Consider the following 17,413-nt stretch of genomic DNA (forward strand, 5'->3'; position numbering starts at 1 on the left):
CTCTCATATCCATTGATTCCCCTTTAACCACCTGCTTGCTGAGCCTGTCAGAGATCTCCTACAGATGGGTAAAGCAAGGTTTTCCCTTACTGAAACTATGTGTCCCCACAACAGATTGGTTTTTTCTAAGTTAATAATAATAATGTTGGTATTTGTTAAGCGCTTACTATGTGCAGAGCACTGTTCTAAGCGCTGGGGTAAACACGGGGAATCAGGTTGTACCACGTGGGGCTCACAGTCTTAATCCCCATTTTATAGATGAGGGAACTGAGGCACAGAGAAGTTAAGTGACACAGCTGACAAGTGGCAGAGCTTTTCTGCTGCACTGTAAAGTTAAAGAAACTAAATCATTCTTTTTTTCCAACTTCTCTGTCTTGAAACTGTGTATCTCCATAAGATCTAGCTATATGCAAGTTTGATTTAGAATATGAATTGCAACCAATTTCAAAGAGTACCAGAGGATTAATGCATTATTGTAGTTCATTCAGAAGTTTTTCAGCCAACGGCCTGAACGAAAGTAGAACAATCACCCTCCATTGTTTTCTAGTGGAATTAAAGCTTGTATTTTCTTGCTTGAGTAAATCTGAGAGTAAATACCCTATTCAGTCGGTGTTTCTAAATATAAAATATGGGATTTATGAATTGCTCTGAAGAGAACAATACTATTCCACAAGTGGGTGGTCAGAGGCACATACAATCTAAATGACAACTGTAGGATCATAATTATCAGAACTAAAACTGTTGTCAGTCTTCCAAGATACATCAACCAGGTTCACTTGTGGCGGACTCTAGTACTGAAGTATTTATAGTGCTTTGTTTCAATTTCATCAACACCGCTAAAGAGACCTTTACTGAAATCCCTTCAATCAAATGTACTGCTACAAACCAGGCCCATGGGAAGCTCATATGCCATTCCTAATGGTGCTTCGAGAAGATCTGCTAGATTCCGGGAGATTATCGCTGCTCTTTCCTCAGATACCAATTTAACAGCCCACCTGGATGATATTCATGTACATACGTGCATTAGAGCCTGCATGGGTTTAGGGAAGCTCAAAGGTACTAGGAGATCTGAGTCCACAAGACAATGTTAGGGTTTAGCCCTAAGCCAAACTGTGTCAGTCTCAGATAGTTCCCCACTTGAATAAAGCCTCCCCCATCTACATTTAAGGTGTTTGTAGGTAGTATGGGAGGAAGGGAGTCAAAGAAAAGATCACAGCACCATTGAGTCAGAAGTGCTCAGTGCTGAATGGGAAATGTCTGGGTAATTTTCTTTTGGATGGCTGGTGTAGGACATATACCCCAGTTCTCTTTTATGAGTGGTAAAGGTAAAAAATGTGAGTTGGTGGGGTAACAATTCAGAAAGTGCAGAGGGAGAAGAGACCCATCGATAGAGCAAAGGCATTATGACCTTTCATAGCCAGTACTTTTGAAACCCTTCACCTTCTACCCCCAATGCCAACATCACTACAGCCATTCACACTGGGAACTGGGACAAAGATGAAGAAATCCAATCTGTGGGCTATGGTAACCCTCAATAATTCCATCCTTAAAGAAGCCAAAGGATGTGTCAGAAGGAGGCAAATCCCGCCAGACAAATTAGTACTGGCTTAAATCACAGTCACTTAAAACCCTGCCATGAGTAATTTAGTTCTATTCTTCGCCCAAAATTGATTACTTTGTATTATACATTATTGGTTTGAAAGCACAAAGCAGAATTTCATGTTTACAAAAGAGACACACATTGTAAAGTGAAACCTCCTGGAGAAAATTCATCCATTCACCACTCGAGAGCTAAAAGGCAGCTAAGGTTAAACTAACTGCCCGTGGATGATCCCTTGCTTAACTTGTATCTTACCTCTGCACTTAGAACTTCAGTTCTAAATTCCTCAACTTGACACATAGAAAGTGCTTAACAAATACAATAATAACAATAATAAAAATGAAAATGGAGGGGGGACCCCTATCAAGTAATATTACCATCAGTGGTATTTATTGAGTGCTTATTGTGTGCAGAGCACTGCATTAAGCACTTGGGAGAGTAATAATAATGATGGTATTTTTTAAGTGCTTACTATGTGCAGAGCACTGTTCTAAGCACTGGGGTAGACACAGGGTAATTAGGTTGTCCCACGTGAGGCTCACAGTCAATCCCCATTTTACAGATGAGGTAACTGAGGCACAGAGAAGTTAAGTGACTTGCCCACACTCTGACAAGTGGCAGAGCAGGGATTCGAACCCATGACCTCTGACTCTCAAGCCCGTGCTCTTTCCACTGAGCCACACTGCTATTTATCCTCTTTCTAGGTCAAACTAAGAATCAGAGGCAGAGTTTAATTCAGAGCTCAGAAATTGACTACCTAGATTTCAAAACCCAAGATCAACTTTACTCATCACAGCTGTGGAATCCAAGCCCACTGAGAGACAATATGTTGAGAAGCAGTGTGGTTCAGTAAGTAGAAAGAACCCGGGCTTGGGAGTCAGAGGTCATGGGTTCTAATCCTGACTCTGCTTTTTAGCTGTGTGACCTTGGGCAAGTCACTTAACTTCTCTGTGCCTCAGTTACCTCATCTGTAAAATGGGGATGTAGACTGTGAGCCCTACGTGGGACAACCTGAATATCTTGTATCTTCCCTAGCGCATAGAACAGTGCTTGGCACATAGTAAGCGCTTAACTAATACCAACATTATTATTATTATTGTTATGTTTTCAGATGGAGACTTCTAATTCCAGCAACTATGTGGGATACCTTATTTATGCCAATACAAAGCTCCTAATTGTCTCCTTTCCTTCTTATTTCCTTTTCATAACTTGATCCTGAAAAAAACATTTTGTTGGAAAAAAATTAAACAAACTTCAATATGTCTCCCAACACTAAGAGCTGCATAAATGGAATGTAAATGATAGTTAAGCAATGATGCCATTCAGGTGACTGGAAACTAGTAAAATCACAAGGAAAACTGCACAATGGTTAGTAATTTTCCTGGACTGACTAGTACATTCAGAAATTATGTTTTGCTGCAAATGTAATTTGCATTTCATATGAATAGTATTTGCAAGGCACTTTACGAAGTGCTGGGAAAGAATACATAGGTGGAAATTAGACATATTCCCTCGTCTTTAAGGAACTCACAGCTGGGGTGTGGTGGTGAAGGGGTTTTCCTTAACTGTAGCCAATCTTTATGCAATCACCCAAATAACAAAACTACAGATCCAACATTTTCAACATTTCCAGGCTTCCAAAGTAGAACTCTTGGGTGGGGAATGTGTCTGTTATATTGTACTCTCCTAAGCCCTTAGCAGAATGCTCTGAACACAGGAACTGCTCAATAAATAGGAATGACTGACTGACAATTAAGTGCTTGGGAGGATAGAATAGAAGGTACAAGTACTACCCTCAAGACACCTACAATCTAGTGGGAGGAGAAAGACAAAATATTTACAGGTAGGAGGAAGAAGCGAATGCAAAGATTGGATGGGTGAACAAGTTAGGGCTTAAGCAATAGAAATGTAAGCTCCTTGTGGGCAGGAATGTTTCTACCAGTTCTGTTGTGTTGTATGCTGCACACAGTAAGCACTCAATAAATATCACTGATCGACTGATCAGTAGTAATGGTACTGATGACTCATGGTATTAAGCACATATGTGGAGGTGGTAACTGAGAAGAAAAGACACGTGAAGAAGCTACACTAACCTTGGAAAAGGCTCCTGGAGGAAAGGGGATTCCAGAAGGGTTTTTAAAGATGTTGAGAGCTCTAATCTGTCTAAATTGAGAGGGAGCAAGTTCCAGGCAGGAGTCAGGGTGTGGGTAATGGTCAGGCACAGAAGTGTTGAGAATGAGGAACAGCGAGTAGGTGAGCTTGAGGGAAATGCAGTGTGGTCTGGGATATAATGACAGAAAAGAGTCTATAATAAAGAGGAAGTGAGCTAGTGGATGGCAATAATGATTGGGATGAGGGGGTAAGAGGCAGAGGCCTTGCATGGAACTTTCCTTTCAAAAATTACTTGAAAAAAATTCCATTAGACATAATCTTTCTGTCACAGCTATCATTCATGAGCATGTTGAGGGAAAATCAATGATTTGAAGGCTCACCATCCCAGGAACAGAGATTTTAAAGGGCAATTTTGAACCTGAGAAAGTTACAGAGCACTGGAATCCCCTACCTTGGTGGCTCTGCTCCTCAAATTCACAGCTAGTTCTGTATCCAAGTTAGACCAATCAGGACAATGTCCAGCACTGTGTGTACTATAGGCCCTGCATTCCCAACGAGAGAGATATCAGAGAGCTATTCCATGTAAGACAGGAGGATTAGGGTGGAAACTGTCACAAGACTGATCCCTAGTCACTGGATTGATCTAGAGGGGACAGGATCCGGGGGAGCCTGGAATGTTCTAGCGAGGAGGAGCTTATTGTACCCCTAGTTGCATATGTCAGTGGGGAGGGAAGAAGAAGAGATACCTAAAGGACAGAATTTCTGCCCTGCACTGGGCTAGTTGCATTAAGCCCTACAGCCTCTTTGGCTGACCCATCATCCAAGCATGCCCTTGATCCTACCATGACACCCAGCAATTTTGTTCATATAATAATAATAATAATATTTCTTAAATATTTACTATGTACCAAGCACTATTCAAAGCTTTGAGGTAGAGAAAAGATTATCAGGTTGTCCATAGTCCCTGTCCCTTCTCAGGGTCGCACCTGGAGAGTTTCCAGTACTCTACCAGTTGCGGCTAAGGGAGGGAGAGTCAAGCAGAAGCTTACCTATTTTATTCCTAATTTGGGCAGTGGCTGGTGAGTGGAAGCCAATCTGCTACAAGTCAAAACTCACCCATGCTGGGCAGCAGCAGCATGGGAGAGTCGAGGGCAGAGACTTGAATTTACTTGAGTGGAAGGCAGCAGTGGTAAACCATTTCTGAATTTTTACCAAGAAAACTCGATGCAGATGGAGAGTGTGTAATTCTGGGAGAGATGTGTCTGTGGTGTAGCTATGGGATGGAAACAACTCGATGGCATAAGACAAAAAGTAGTCCCTTACCCACATAGGGCTCAGTCTAAGTAGGAGGGAGAACAGGTACTGAATCCCCATTCTATAGAAGAAAAGACTGAGGCATAAAAAAGTGAAGTGACTTGTCTGAAGTCATACAGCAGAGAAGTAGCAGAACCAGATTAGAATGCAGGTCGCCAGATTCCCAGGCCTGTGTTCTTTCCATTAGGGCATGCTGTTCCTCTAATTTCTTATTTCTAATGACAAGTTCCGGAGTCAAATGATCCTTACTTAACATTTTCTATAAAAATATGAATGAATTCCCAATGTGTTAGGAGAGAAGCTGGCTAATAGCTGGAGGGTTGAGGAAAAGGAATATGAAAAGGAATCTATTTAGGCCCAGAATTCATAGTTTTGTTTAATTAATGGATAAGCCCTTCAGGAGAAGTGGATACACCATTCTGAATATTTCACTAAATCTCCCCAATGCTAACATGGATGCATCTTTTTTATAGTTTTGAGGAAAGAGGAGGAGAGGGAAAGCTCTAATTCTGTGTAAGTGCACAATGCAGACTGTTGAATAATGTATAACCTTTCTGGTATTAGCAAATAAGTAGCTGCCTATGCAGTGTTTTTTTGGAATAATTAGTATAACATACCCCATATGGTACTTATTACTTTGGCAACCTAATGGATGATGGCAATTACATGGAAACACATGTTACTATTGTTTTACTGTACCATGGCAAGTATGCAAGTATGCAAATATTGCTAAATGTGTGGTATCTGGGGAAACTTTCATCCCTAGGAAAAAAAAATGAATAGTGCAAACCAAACAACAAAACTTTTAATTATGTTGTTTTAGCTACATTTTCATATTATCTCCCATTGTTCCACAGTAAAAAAAATTTACTACAAAGTGAATCTCCCACCTGTGCAGAGGAAATAAGATCAGTTTAAGTGCAAGGAGAGTATTATTAACAGAACTGAGTCAAATATAAGATTTTCAGTCAGAGAATGAAGAAGGATATAGAGAGAGCTTGTACCCAAAATCCAACTTCCAAGTGGACTAGAAGTCATAGAGGGGAGGAAGTGGACTACAGGTAACTGGAAGTTTCAGCTGTGTTGTGAGACCTAACATCTTCAAGTATCCCTTCATTTGGTTGTTGCTGTAAGCTAGATAGTGTTACACTTTCACTGATGGACAAAGCTAGAAGGTTACCATCAATGAATTGGCACTTTTATATTAAAACAGCAGCACTTAGATGAGTATCAATCAACTGACTAATGGTATTTGTTAAGTATTCACTATGTGCAGAGCATGGTATTGATGTTTCTCTTCTCCCCTCTAGACTGTAAGCTCATTGTGGGCAGGGAATGTGACTGTTTACTGTGTATTGTACTCTCCCTAACTCTTAGTACAGTGCTCGGTACACAGTAAATGCTCAATAAATATGATTAATGAATGAATGAATACTAAACTCTTGGGAGGGTACAATACAAAAGAATTAGCAGACACTTTTCTGGCTCATAATGAGCTTACAGTCTATGGGGGAGACATACATTAATATGAATAATTTCTAAAATGTAATTTAAAATGATGTGCATAAGTGCTGTGGGGTTGGGGTGAATATCAAATGTAGGAAGCAGAATCAACATTGCAATTCCCCTGCTTTACATTTTAATACTATGCCTCAATGCACTGCTAGAAATCTAAATTATTGAACACAAAAGAATACTCAATCTAAGGAAAATAATGCCATTTGAAGTGAAAAATTTACAATTAGCCTTTATTGCTTTTCAAAATCCACTGAACGTATTATTGCATAACTCTTTCTTTCAAGCGACATTTTCACAGGAGAGTTTTTCAAATTAATATTAATCTCAACCTAATTCTTCTCCTTTCCCCACCACTGTTAGTTAATTGAAGGGAGGGAGGAGCAGGTAGTAACCAAACACTTTGTTCACAGAAACCTGCCAGGCTGAATCTCAGTTGCTTTTCCTGGCAAATAATATTTTAGTTAAATACTGAATATTATATCAACTACATTTCAAACAGCTGTTTTTAGTTCTAAACAATAAATGACAAAAGCTTTCCCAGGTACTTTTCAATATTCTGGGATGTGGTTTTATAGATTTCAGAATTTCTCCCTGACAGTTTTATGCAATTTTTCTTCATCAAACTGACAAGTGGCTGACAGAAGGAAGAAGCTGAAAATTGCAGCAGCTGATAAAAAATGTCCCAGTAAATTTTAGTCATTGAATTAAAACTTTTTTGGAGAAATAAAATTTAAAGTCACCTTGTGTTTTCTGAAATTAGTCACTTACAATAATTACATTTAATGGACAGACACTACAATAGCAATACTATGTTCATAAGTCTAGACATTTGAATGAGATTTGAGGAATCAGAATAAATTCATTTAACACTGGAGACTCAATTCAAGAGTAGAATTATTAATTTTGTGGTACATGTTTTCCTAACATGTAGTTTGTTACTGAATTGGGTATAATATTTTCTTCATGGGAATACTTTTTCTCCCCAAAACTGCCTATTCTAACTATTCTAAGCAGTTTAGCTAAAATATTTTGGCTAATGAAACACTTAGCTTTTTCTGGATATTCAGTTCCATTTACTTGTAAAGAACAAAGTGTGAATAAATGTGCATTGGAATATATCACCAATAACATTTGTAGGCAGCATACCTACTCTATATTCTATGTGTACATAGGAATCACTCAAATACAACTGACTGATAAAGATTTCCACTCCCTCAAGTACATGAAGTTGAATGAAATATAGAGCAAGCATGAGATACAGTGTGAGCAACTGTAAACTCAACTGTAATTTCCTTGAGAGCAAAGATCAGCTCTACTGTATTCTCTCAAGTGCTTAGTACAGTGCTCAGCTCACAGTGAATGCTCCATATATTCCATTTACTGAGTATCAAATGTTTAGGGGAGAGGAGAAAAGGCATGACCATTCTGTTCAATGGATGCTGGATAATGCGTGGGCACAAATGGTTTGAAGGGTCAGCTGAAAGCACACCCAGAGACAGGTAGGATGGTGGTTTTATCATTTGGTAAAGGTGATCCTGGAAGCGGCAGCCAAGATGCCAGTCTTCACCTCCTTAAAAGCATGTCCTCCGATGTGATGGATAAGTACCACTTGGAGGAACACAGTTTTTAGGTGGCTCTGAGCTAGTTGCTACAAGGATATCTGGTCCAGAATGGGAATATTAGTTACAGTGACCCCCACAGAGAGATTGGGTGGATCTGTCCTCTTGTTTACTACCCTGGTAACCAACAGGCCCTAAGGAAGGTCAAAAAGGTCAGTCTGAGATGCTTCTGAGCCCATGGGATGATGATGATGGTATTTCTTAAGTACTTATTATGTGCCAGGCCCTGTTCTAAAAACTAGGCTAGATTCAAGAAAATTGGGTTGGACTCAGTCCCTGGCCTATGTGGGGCTCACAGTCTCAATCCCAGATTGGTATTTTACAGATGAGGTAACTGAGGCCCTGAGAAGTGAACTGATTTGCCCAAGGTCACAAAGCAGAAGTGACACCAAGGCCTCCTAACTCCCAGGCCCGTCTTTCTCCACTGTGCCATGCTGCTTCTCAAATAGTATTTGTTAGGCACTTACTATGTGCCAGGCACAGTAGTATGAACCATGAAAGAAGAGGGAGACAGAGGAGTAACCCTGAAAGAAACTCAAAAAGGAGCAGCCAGTGAGATAGTAGAAGGACCTGGAGTGGCCAGTGTCAATGAAACTAAGGTTGGATAATGTTTCCAGCAGAAGGGGATGGACAATGGTAGGTCTCAAAGGCAGCTGAGAGGTAGAAGAGGACTAGGATGGAGGAGAGGCCATTGGATTTAGCAAAATGTAGATCATTAAGAACCTGTGAGAGGGCTGTTTTCATGGAGTGAAGAGGTCAGAAGCCATGTTGCAGGAGAGAACTGGAGGAGAGCTAGTAGAGCCAGTGAGTGTGGACAACTTGCTCAAGGAGTTTGGAGAGGGAAGGTAGGAGGGAAATGGAGCAATAAATGGACCAAGTCATGTTGTCAAGAGAGGGTTTAAAAAAAATAGGGGAGACATAGGCATGTTTGTAAGCAGTGGGGAAGAAGCCAGAGGAGAGTGAAGAATTGAAGATGGTAGTCAGGGAGAGAAGAAGGAAATAGGTAAGCAATGTAAAAAGGTGTAAAGGGATGGGGTAAAAGGCTCAGGTAGAGGTTGTGGATTTTGGGAAGAGGCAGGATTTGTGATACTGTGAAACCAGGAAGAGTCAAAGCGGGGTTGATAGAAGGTTGATAGAAGAATCATGCCTGATGATTTCCATTTTCTCAATAAAGTAAGTGGCCAGGTCATTAGGGTCAAGAGATGGTGGTGATGGTGAGGCAGACAGAAGGTTTTAGGAGAAAGTCAATCATCTGAAATATCTGGAGAGGGTAATGGTCATGTGAGCCAATAAGTATGGAGAGATAATGAAGAATATAGGAGCTCTGGATTTGAACCCTTTATTCACCCATCCCTCAGCCACAAAGCACTTATGTACATATCCAAAATTTATCTATTTATCTTAATGTCTGTATTCCTCTGTAGACTGTAAGCTCATTGCAGTCAGGGAATGTGTCTATCAACTTGGTTATACTGTACTCTCCCACTTGCTCAGTTCAGTGCACTGCACACAGTAAGCACTCAAATGTACCTGCTTCAAGTGGAGATTCACTAGTTAGAAGAAGCAGCAGTATGTTTGATTTTTTTAAATATAATTATTAAGCACTTTCTATGTTCCAGGCACCGTACTAAATCCTGGGGTAGATATAAGCTAATCAGGTTGGACACAGTCCCTGTCTCACAGACAGCTCACGGCCTTAATCCCCATTTTACAAATGATGTAACTGAAGCACCAAGAAGTTAAGGGACTTGCCCAAAGTCACCCAGCAGTCAAGTGACAGAGCCGGGATTAGAACCCAGATTCTTATGAAACCCAGACCCTTGTTCTATTCACTAAATCATGCTGCTTTTCCTTGAACTGTCACAGCGGATCTAGAACGACAGCTTGTACTGGCCTGCATGTATTGCCAGAGTGGTAAATTCCACCTCAGTCCCATTTATTTTTTCATTCATTCATTCAATAGTATTTATTGAGCGCTTACTATGTGCAGAGCACTGTACTAAGCGCTTGGGATGAACAAGTCGGCAACAGATAGAGACAGTCCCTGCCGTTTGACGGGCTTACAGTCTAATCGGGGGAGACGGACAGACAAGAACAATGGCACTAAACAGCGTCAAGGGGAAGAACATCTCGTAAAAACAATGGCAACTAAATAGAATCAAGGCGATGTACAATTCATTAACAAAATAAATAGGGTAACGAAAATATATACAGTTGAGCGGACAAGTACAGTGCTGTGGGGATGGGAAGGGAGAGGTGGAGGAGCAGAGGGAAAAGGGGAAAATGAGGCTTAAGCTGCGGAGAGGTAAAGGGGGGATGGCAGAGGGAGTAGAGGGGGAAGAGGAGCTCAGTCTGGGAACGCCTCTTGGAGGAGGTGATTTTTAAGTAAGGTTTTGAAGAGGGAAAGAGAATCAGTTTGGCAGAGGTGAGGAGGGAGGGCGTTCCAGGACCGCGGGAGGACGTGACCCAGGGGTCGACGGCGGGATAGGCGAGACCGAGGGACGGTGAGGAGGTGGGCGGCAGAGGAGCGGAGCGTGCGGGGTGGGCGGTAGAAAGTGAGAAGGGAGGAGAGGTAGGAAGGGGCAAGGTGATGGAGAGCCTTGAAGCCTAGAGTGAGGAGTTTTTGTTTGGAGCGGAGGTCGATAGGCAACCACTGGAGTTGTTTAAGAAGGGGAGTGACATGTCCAGATCGTTTCTGCAGGAAGATGAGCCGGGCAGCGGAGTGAAGAATAGACCGGAGCGGGGCGAGAGAGGAGGAAGGGAGGTCAGAGAGAAGGCTGACACAGTAGTCTAGCCGGCATATTCAGGTAAAAAAAAAAAAGAAAAGGAAATTCTACTGGAAAAATCTTTCCAAAAGATGTCCTAATCGTGTGCAGACTCACTCAGTGTTTCACCAGAATCTAGCAGCTACCTGTCTGTTTTCACAAAACGGCCCAAGAATTAAAGTTATTTATCCTGTACCTGGTTCTTAAATCTCAGTTATAATAAAGTTAATGAACTCTTCCACATGGGCTTTCTGGCAACAAAAGCCTGGAGTAACAATTCTGGAATTATATTAGTTTTCCTTTCACCAACGCTATATATATTAAACTATGGGCTACACAGTCAAGTTAATATTAGATTTAAACTTTCAAAGTGGATGATCCAAATGCCCGGTTGTTTTTCTCGGAAATAGCATGACTTCAAAAGTTAATAGGATAACCCTAGTATAAACTCTGACTAAAGCCTAGAAAAAACAAGTCAATAAACTACGGACTGAAGAAAATTACTTCTAACAGCTGAATAGGAAACCACTGAGAAGCAGATATCAAGAACACTCTGCTTCCTACTTGTTTTTTTTTAAAAAGGATGTCTGTCCTTTATAACCTGATGATGGTGTCTCCTGTCATCAATGATGGATGAGTCCTGGTCCAGGCATAGAATTTTAGGACCCAGAATATAGAAGAAGGAGTAAATTATAGTGGTAGTGCTCTCACCATGCCATTCATATGATCTTGTCCCTGCCAACCTTTCCCCAGAAGCAGTATGGCCTATTGGCAAGAGGACGGGCTTGGGAATCGGAAGTCGTGGGTTCTAATCCCAGCTCCGTCACTTGTCTGTTATGTGACCTTGGGCAAGTCACTTCACTTCTCTGTTCCTCAGCTAACTCATCTGTAAAATGGGGATTGAGACTGTGAGCCCCACGGGGGACAACCTGATTACCTTGTATCTATCCCAGCGCTTAGAACAGTGCTTGGCACACAGTAAGCACTCAACAAATACCATCATCACCATCATCAGTGGAGCACAGAGTACAACAAGTGAATAGATGGAAAGGAGTTCAACACGTTGCAAAGTGCCCACAAGTTTTTGACAGCAAAGAACATTTATGGCCCCAAATGGCCACAGAATAGTCTTACAACCTAGACTCTATCTGAAAAACCTTGATAAAGAGCACAGAAACTAAATATTTTTTGACAATAGAAGAAACAACAACATTTTAAAACCCATTACCACACAATTACTGTTTCCATTGGTGGGCCAATTAGATTTTCCTACACATGAGGAACACACTAATGCAATTAAAACATTTTTTTTTTTTTTAAGTAGCAAAAGGATGAGTGGGATGAACACTAATTGCAAATGTCCCTTTTCAGCTCTTGCCACTTAAGAAACACATTTTCCTTTTGAATATCACATGATAATCAATCCTAATTAGAAGCAGTTTGTCTTTTGCTCCATGTTTCCACTAGTGAAAGCAGTAGACAGTTATCCTTTCCAGCACCAACTCAATGTCAAAGTACCAAATGAATGTATAAAATATGTGAAGACAGACCAACTTGAGTTACATCAAATATGTCATGACCAATCTTTTCTTCAACACTCCTGCAGAACAAACCCTTGGACTCCTTTCTAAACAGCATGTGAGAAAGCTTTGTGGCTTTCCATGCTGTGAAGGGACATAAACCAGCACAGAAGATCACACTTTTTCTAAAAGGTTTTGCTTTGCTTTTAGTTTCGATAATGCCTTAGGATAATTGCGTGCAACAACCAACTGTTACCGAAAACCATGAATTATCAGTTAAATCTCACCGCCCACTCACAAAGGATATTTTAGCTTCTCACTGATTCATGTCCTCGATTTTACCTCTTGGCTTAGCCTCCCTTAGCTTGAGATTGTTTTCCTAGTTACCAGTATCATGTTAGAGTGCTTTACAGTCAGGAATACTTTTTAATTTCATTTTAAGTGATGTCACAACAGTAAATATAAAATCTCTCTTTTCTTCGTAGCTGATTTCGCACTCAACCCAAAATTTTATCACTCTCTCCTTGAAAGCCCAAAAAATCTCAGGGCAATTTTTGGACTCAATCCTAGCTAGCCCTGCCTTGCACCATCCTCTCCCAAATTTCATATTTATTGAGCACTTATTGTGTTCAGAGTACTGTATTAAGCACTTGGTAGAGTATAGCATAACAATATAACTGGCACATTCCCTGCTCACAATCTAGAGGTAACTAGATTGTCATTAAGCCATAATTTGCTTCCAATTTGACTTCTAAACCAAGCTTTCTAAATAGCTAACACAATGAATAAGGGTAAAAAATAACCAAATTTCCACTCCTGTATACACTGGATCAACGTGAATGTTAAGGGCTGAAGCAGCACAGACGAGGGAAGGAGCAGGGGCCTTGGACTCAGAAGGCGGGGTTATAAACCCAGATCAGCTGCTTTCCTGCTGTGACATTGGACAAGTCACAACTTCCCTTTACTTCAGTTTCCTCCTTTTTAAAATAGCGATTACGTATCTATTCTCTTTCCTATTTAGACTGAGAGCCCCATGTGGAACAGGGGCCGTGCTTATCTGTTTGTGTTGCATTTACTCCTATGCTTAGTACAGTGCTAGCAACGTAATAGGGGCTCAACAAATTCCACAATCATTATTATTAGGTTTCTACATTCAGACGAGGTTCATCTGTGTAGTGCTGTCAGACCTTCTAAGTGACTCATTTGACTCATTCTCCTTGACACTCACAGTGCTTAGCCGAAAGCCGCGGACTACTGAGAAGCAGTGAAGTTAGTAGAAAGAGCACAGGCCTGGGAGTCAGAGGATCTGGGTTCTAATCCCAGATCTGCCACCTGTCTGCTGTGAGATCTTGGTAGAGCCAGTTCACTTCTCTGTGCCTCAGTCACCTCAACTGCAAAATGTGGGCTCAATACCTTTTTTTCCATCCTACTTAGACTGAGAGTGCCATGTGGAACCTGATTATCTTGTATTCACCTGTCCCAAGGTGAAGTGGGGTATTCACCACATCAAGGTCAAACACTTTCTCGTGACTACCCGAGTCAGCAAAGTAGAACTCAGAATCTCGGACAGGACACCACCCCTGCAAGGGAAAGTGCTAGATGGACGGTCTGGGCTGGGAATACGGAATGTGTATCCTGCCCCCGTGCCAATCAAATTAGGTATGGAGGAACAGGGAGGGTGGAGATTTGACAAGCTGAAGCCAGAAGGTGGAACAGCTTGGGGACACAGGAAATGAATACTTGTGACCTCTGACCTCCTGGGTAGCAGATCGAGACTTGCAGCAGCTGGCTGTGGGTCACCTCTACCCAGAATATGGGTTGCCCACTCTTCCTGCACTAATCGAGGAGTTGTGGGATGTGTGTCCCGCTGAAGTCTCCTGGGGCTGGAAGCTAGGATGCTTCAGCCTGTGCATGTGATGCATAAGTGGATTCCTCCCCAGTGGGAAGCATTCATAGGTGGGAATGAGGTGTTTCACCACATGCAAGTAATGCATAAGTATATTCTTCCCAAAAGGGAAGTTCAGTTTGTGGCATCCAAAATAATTAATTATAACTCTCTTGTAAGGGAAGTTCAATTCACTGCACAGAATAAATTTTGTATAAATCTTCTCACTCTCACGGTGCCAATTCCCAAACCCATCCCCAGGTGATGAGTGACACTACCCCAGCAAATAGTAGTACAGTGTTTCACACTTATCAAATACCACACTTATTAATGAACATCATTTGGGGATGATGAAAACAATGGGCAGCTACTCTTCCAGTCTATCTGTAAACTCCTTGTGGTCAGGGACTGTGTCTACCAAGCCTGTTATATTGTAGTAATAATAATAATAATAAAGGTATTTGTTAAGCACTTACCATGGGCCGGGCACTGTACTTAGTACTGGGGTGGACAAAAACAAATCAAGTTGGACAGAGTCCCTGTCCCATGTGGGCCTCAAAGTCTCATTCTCCATTTTACAGGTGAGGTAACTGAGGCACAGAGAAATGGTGTGACTTGCTCAAGGTCCCACAGCAGACAAAGAGAAGAGCCAGGAATAGAACCCATGACCTTCTGACTCCCAGGCCTGTGCTCTATCCATTATGCCATGCTGCTTCTCTATTGTACTGTTGAAAAAGCTTAGTACAGTGCTCTGCACCCAGGGAGAATTCAGTAAATACAATTGCTTGATTGAAGTCACAAGTACAGAATTTCCTACTCTCTCACTTGAGAATGAGTTTCAGATTACAGATAGAGATGTGAGAATGATAAAGTATCTTTTCATAAATGGCAGAAGAGTCAGTTCAGTCACAAGATTTCATAACAGTGAACCTTGGTGAAGGAATTTATAGTGCTTCTGTTTTGTGCAGTGACACACGCACTCTTTTGTCCTGCCAGTCATGTTCTCACTGTGGCAGTGAGTGAGCAATGAAGGACATTGTGAACTGCATCCAATAATTTTTATTTACAAAATCCATTCACAGCCAAGTGACATATAGCATGGTGCTGGTGCTCTACTGAAGCACCATAGACCGGCACGGTGTTCCCAGAATTCACGGAAATGTCTGGTGAAAATGGGCAGCAAAGCCTCAGTGGCTATAGAATTCCTCAACTCCAACTCTCTCCTGGACCCCCTCCAATCTGGCTTCTGCTCCCTCCACTCCACCAAAAGTGCCCTCTTGAAGGTCACCAATGACCTTCTTAAATTCAATGGCTTCTACTCTATGCTAATCCTCGTTGACCTCTCAGCTGCCTTTGACACTATCCACCATCCCCTTCTCTTCAACACTTTATCTCACCTTGGCTTCACGGACTCCGTCCTCTCCTGGTTCTCCTCTTATCTCTCTGGCCATTTATTCTCGGTCTCCTTCCCGGGCTCCTCCTCCCCCTCCCATACCCTAACAGTCCCCAAGGGTTAGTTCTTGGTCCCCTTCTGTTCTCCATGTATACTCACTCCCTTGGTGAACTCATTCGCTACCACAGCTTCAACTATCATCTCTATGCAGATGACACCAAACCTCCTCCCCCATCTTTCCCCCTCTCTCCAGGCTCGTATCTTCTCCTGCCTTCAGGACATCTCCACCTGGATGTCTGCCCGCCACCTAAAACTCAACATGTCTAAGACTGAGCTACTTATCTTCACTCCCAAACCCTGTCCTCTCCATGACTTCCCCATCACTGTGGACAGCACGACCATCCTTCCTGTCTACCAAGCCCGCAACCTTGGTGTCATCCTTAACTCATATCTCTCATTCACCCCACACATCCAATCCATCACCAAAGCCTGACAGCCTCACGTTCACAACATCGCCAAGTTCCGCCCTTTCCTCTCCATCCAAACTGCTACCTTGCTGGTACAAGTTCTCATAATATCCCGACTGGATTATTGCATCAGCCTCCTTTCTGATCTCCAATCCTCCTGTCTCTCTCCGCTCCAGTCTACACTCAATTCCGCTGATGGATTATCTTTGTACAGAAACACTCTGGGCATGTCACTCCACTCCTCAAAAACCTCCAGTGGTTGCTTATCAACCTTTGCATGAAACAAAAACTCCTCACTCTTGGATTCAAAACTCTCCATCACCTGGCCCCTGCCTACCTCACCTCCCTTCTCTCCTTCTACAGACCACCCCGTACACTCTACACCTCCGTGAAGCTAGTTCCTCACAGTTCCTCATTCTTGCCTGAACCGCCGTCGACCCCTGGCCCACATCCTACTGATCTGGAATGCCCTCCCTCCTCACATCCACCAAACTATCTTCCCCTCTTCAAAGCCCTACTGAGAGCTCACCTTCTCCAGGAGGCCTTCCCAGAATGAGCCCTCCCTTTCACTCTGCCCCTCCTCCCGCTCCACTCCCCCTACTCCCTCCCTCTGCTTTACCCCTTTCCCCTCCCCACAGCACTTGTGCATATTTGTATATATTTATTACTCTATTTTATTATGTGAATATATCTATATATATTGATGCCTGATTACTTGCTTTGTTTTGTGTCTGTCTCCCCCTTTTAGACTGTGAGCCCATTGTTGTCCAGGGAGTTGCTCTATCTGTTGCCAAATTGTACATTCCAAGTACTTAGTACAGTTCTCTGCACACAGTAGAGAAGCAGCATGGCTCAGTGGAAAGAGCCTGGGCTTTGGAGTCAGAGGTCATGAGTTCAAATCCCAGCTCTGCCACTTGTCAGCTGTGTGACTGTGGGCAGGTCACTTAACTTCTCTGTGCCTCAGTTCCCTCATCTGGAAAATGGGGATGAAAACTGTGAGCCCCATGTGGGACAACCTGATTCCCAGCTCTTAGAACAGTGCTCTGCACATAGTAAGCACTTAACAAATACCAACATTATTATTATTATTACAGTAAGCGCTCAATAAATACGATTGAATGAATGAATGAATGAATGAATATTGAGCGAGCTATCCTAGCAACCATCCTTTGGGCTAAGAACAAGTTATAAATTGTAACTGGCTCTCTAGACCATCGACT

General features: G+C 42.2%; 1 protein-coding gene and 1 non-coding gene across 3 annotated transcripts in view; one reads left to right on the top strand and one right to left on the bottom strand.

The window, feature by feature from the left end:
• PRKG1 (protein kinase cGMP-dependent 1) overlaps positions 1 to 17,413 on the bottom strand; it is a 1,170,280-nt gene that overhangs the window by 517,017 nt on the left and 635,850 nt on the right. The gene's annotated exons all lie outside the window — the stretch shown is intronic.
• Positions 4,681 to 4,818, top strand: LOC114810963. The gene has a single exon (XR_003758651.1). It is a non-coding gene; the product is annotated as a small nucleolar RNA SNORA7 (small nucleolar RNA).

The sequence above is a fragment of the Ornithorhynchus anatinus genome, chromosome 3, assembly GCF_004115215.2.
Source record: "Ornithorhynchus anatinus isolate Pmale09 chromosome 3, mOrnAna1.pri.v4, whole genome shotgun sequence".
NCBI classification, from domain to species: domain Eukaryota; kingdom Metazoa; phylum Chordata; class Mammalia; order Monotremata; family Ornithorhynchidae; genus Ornithorhynchus; species Ornithorhynchus anatinus.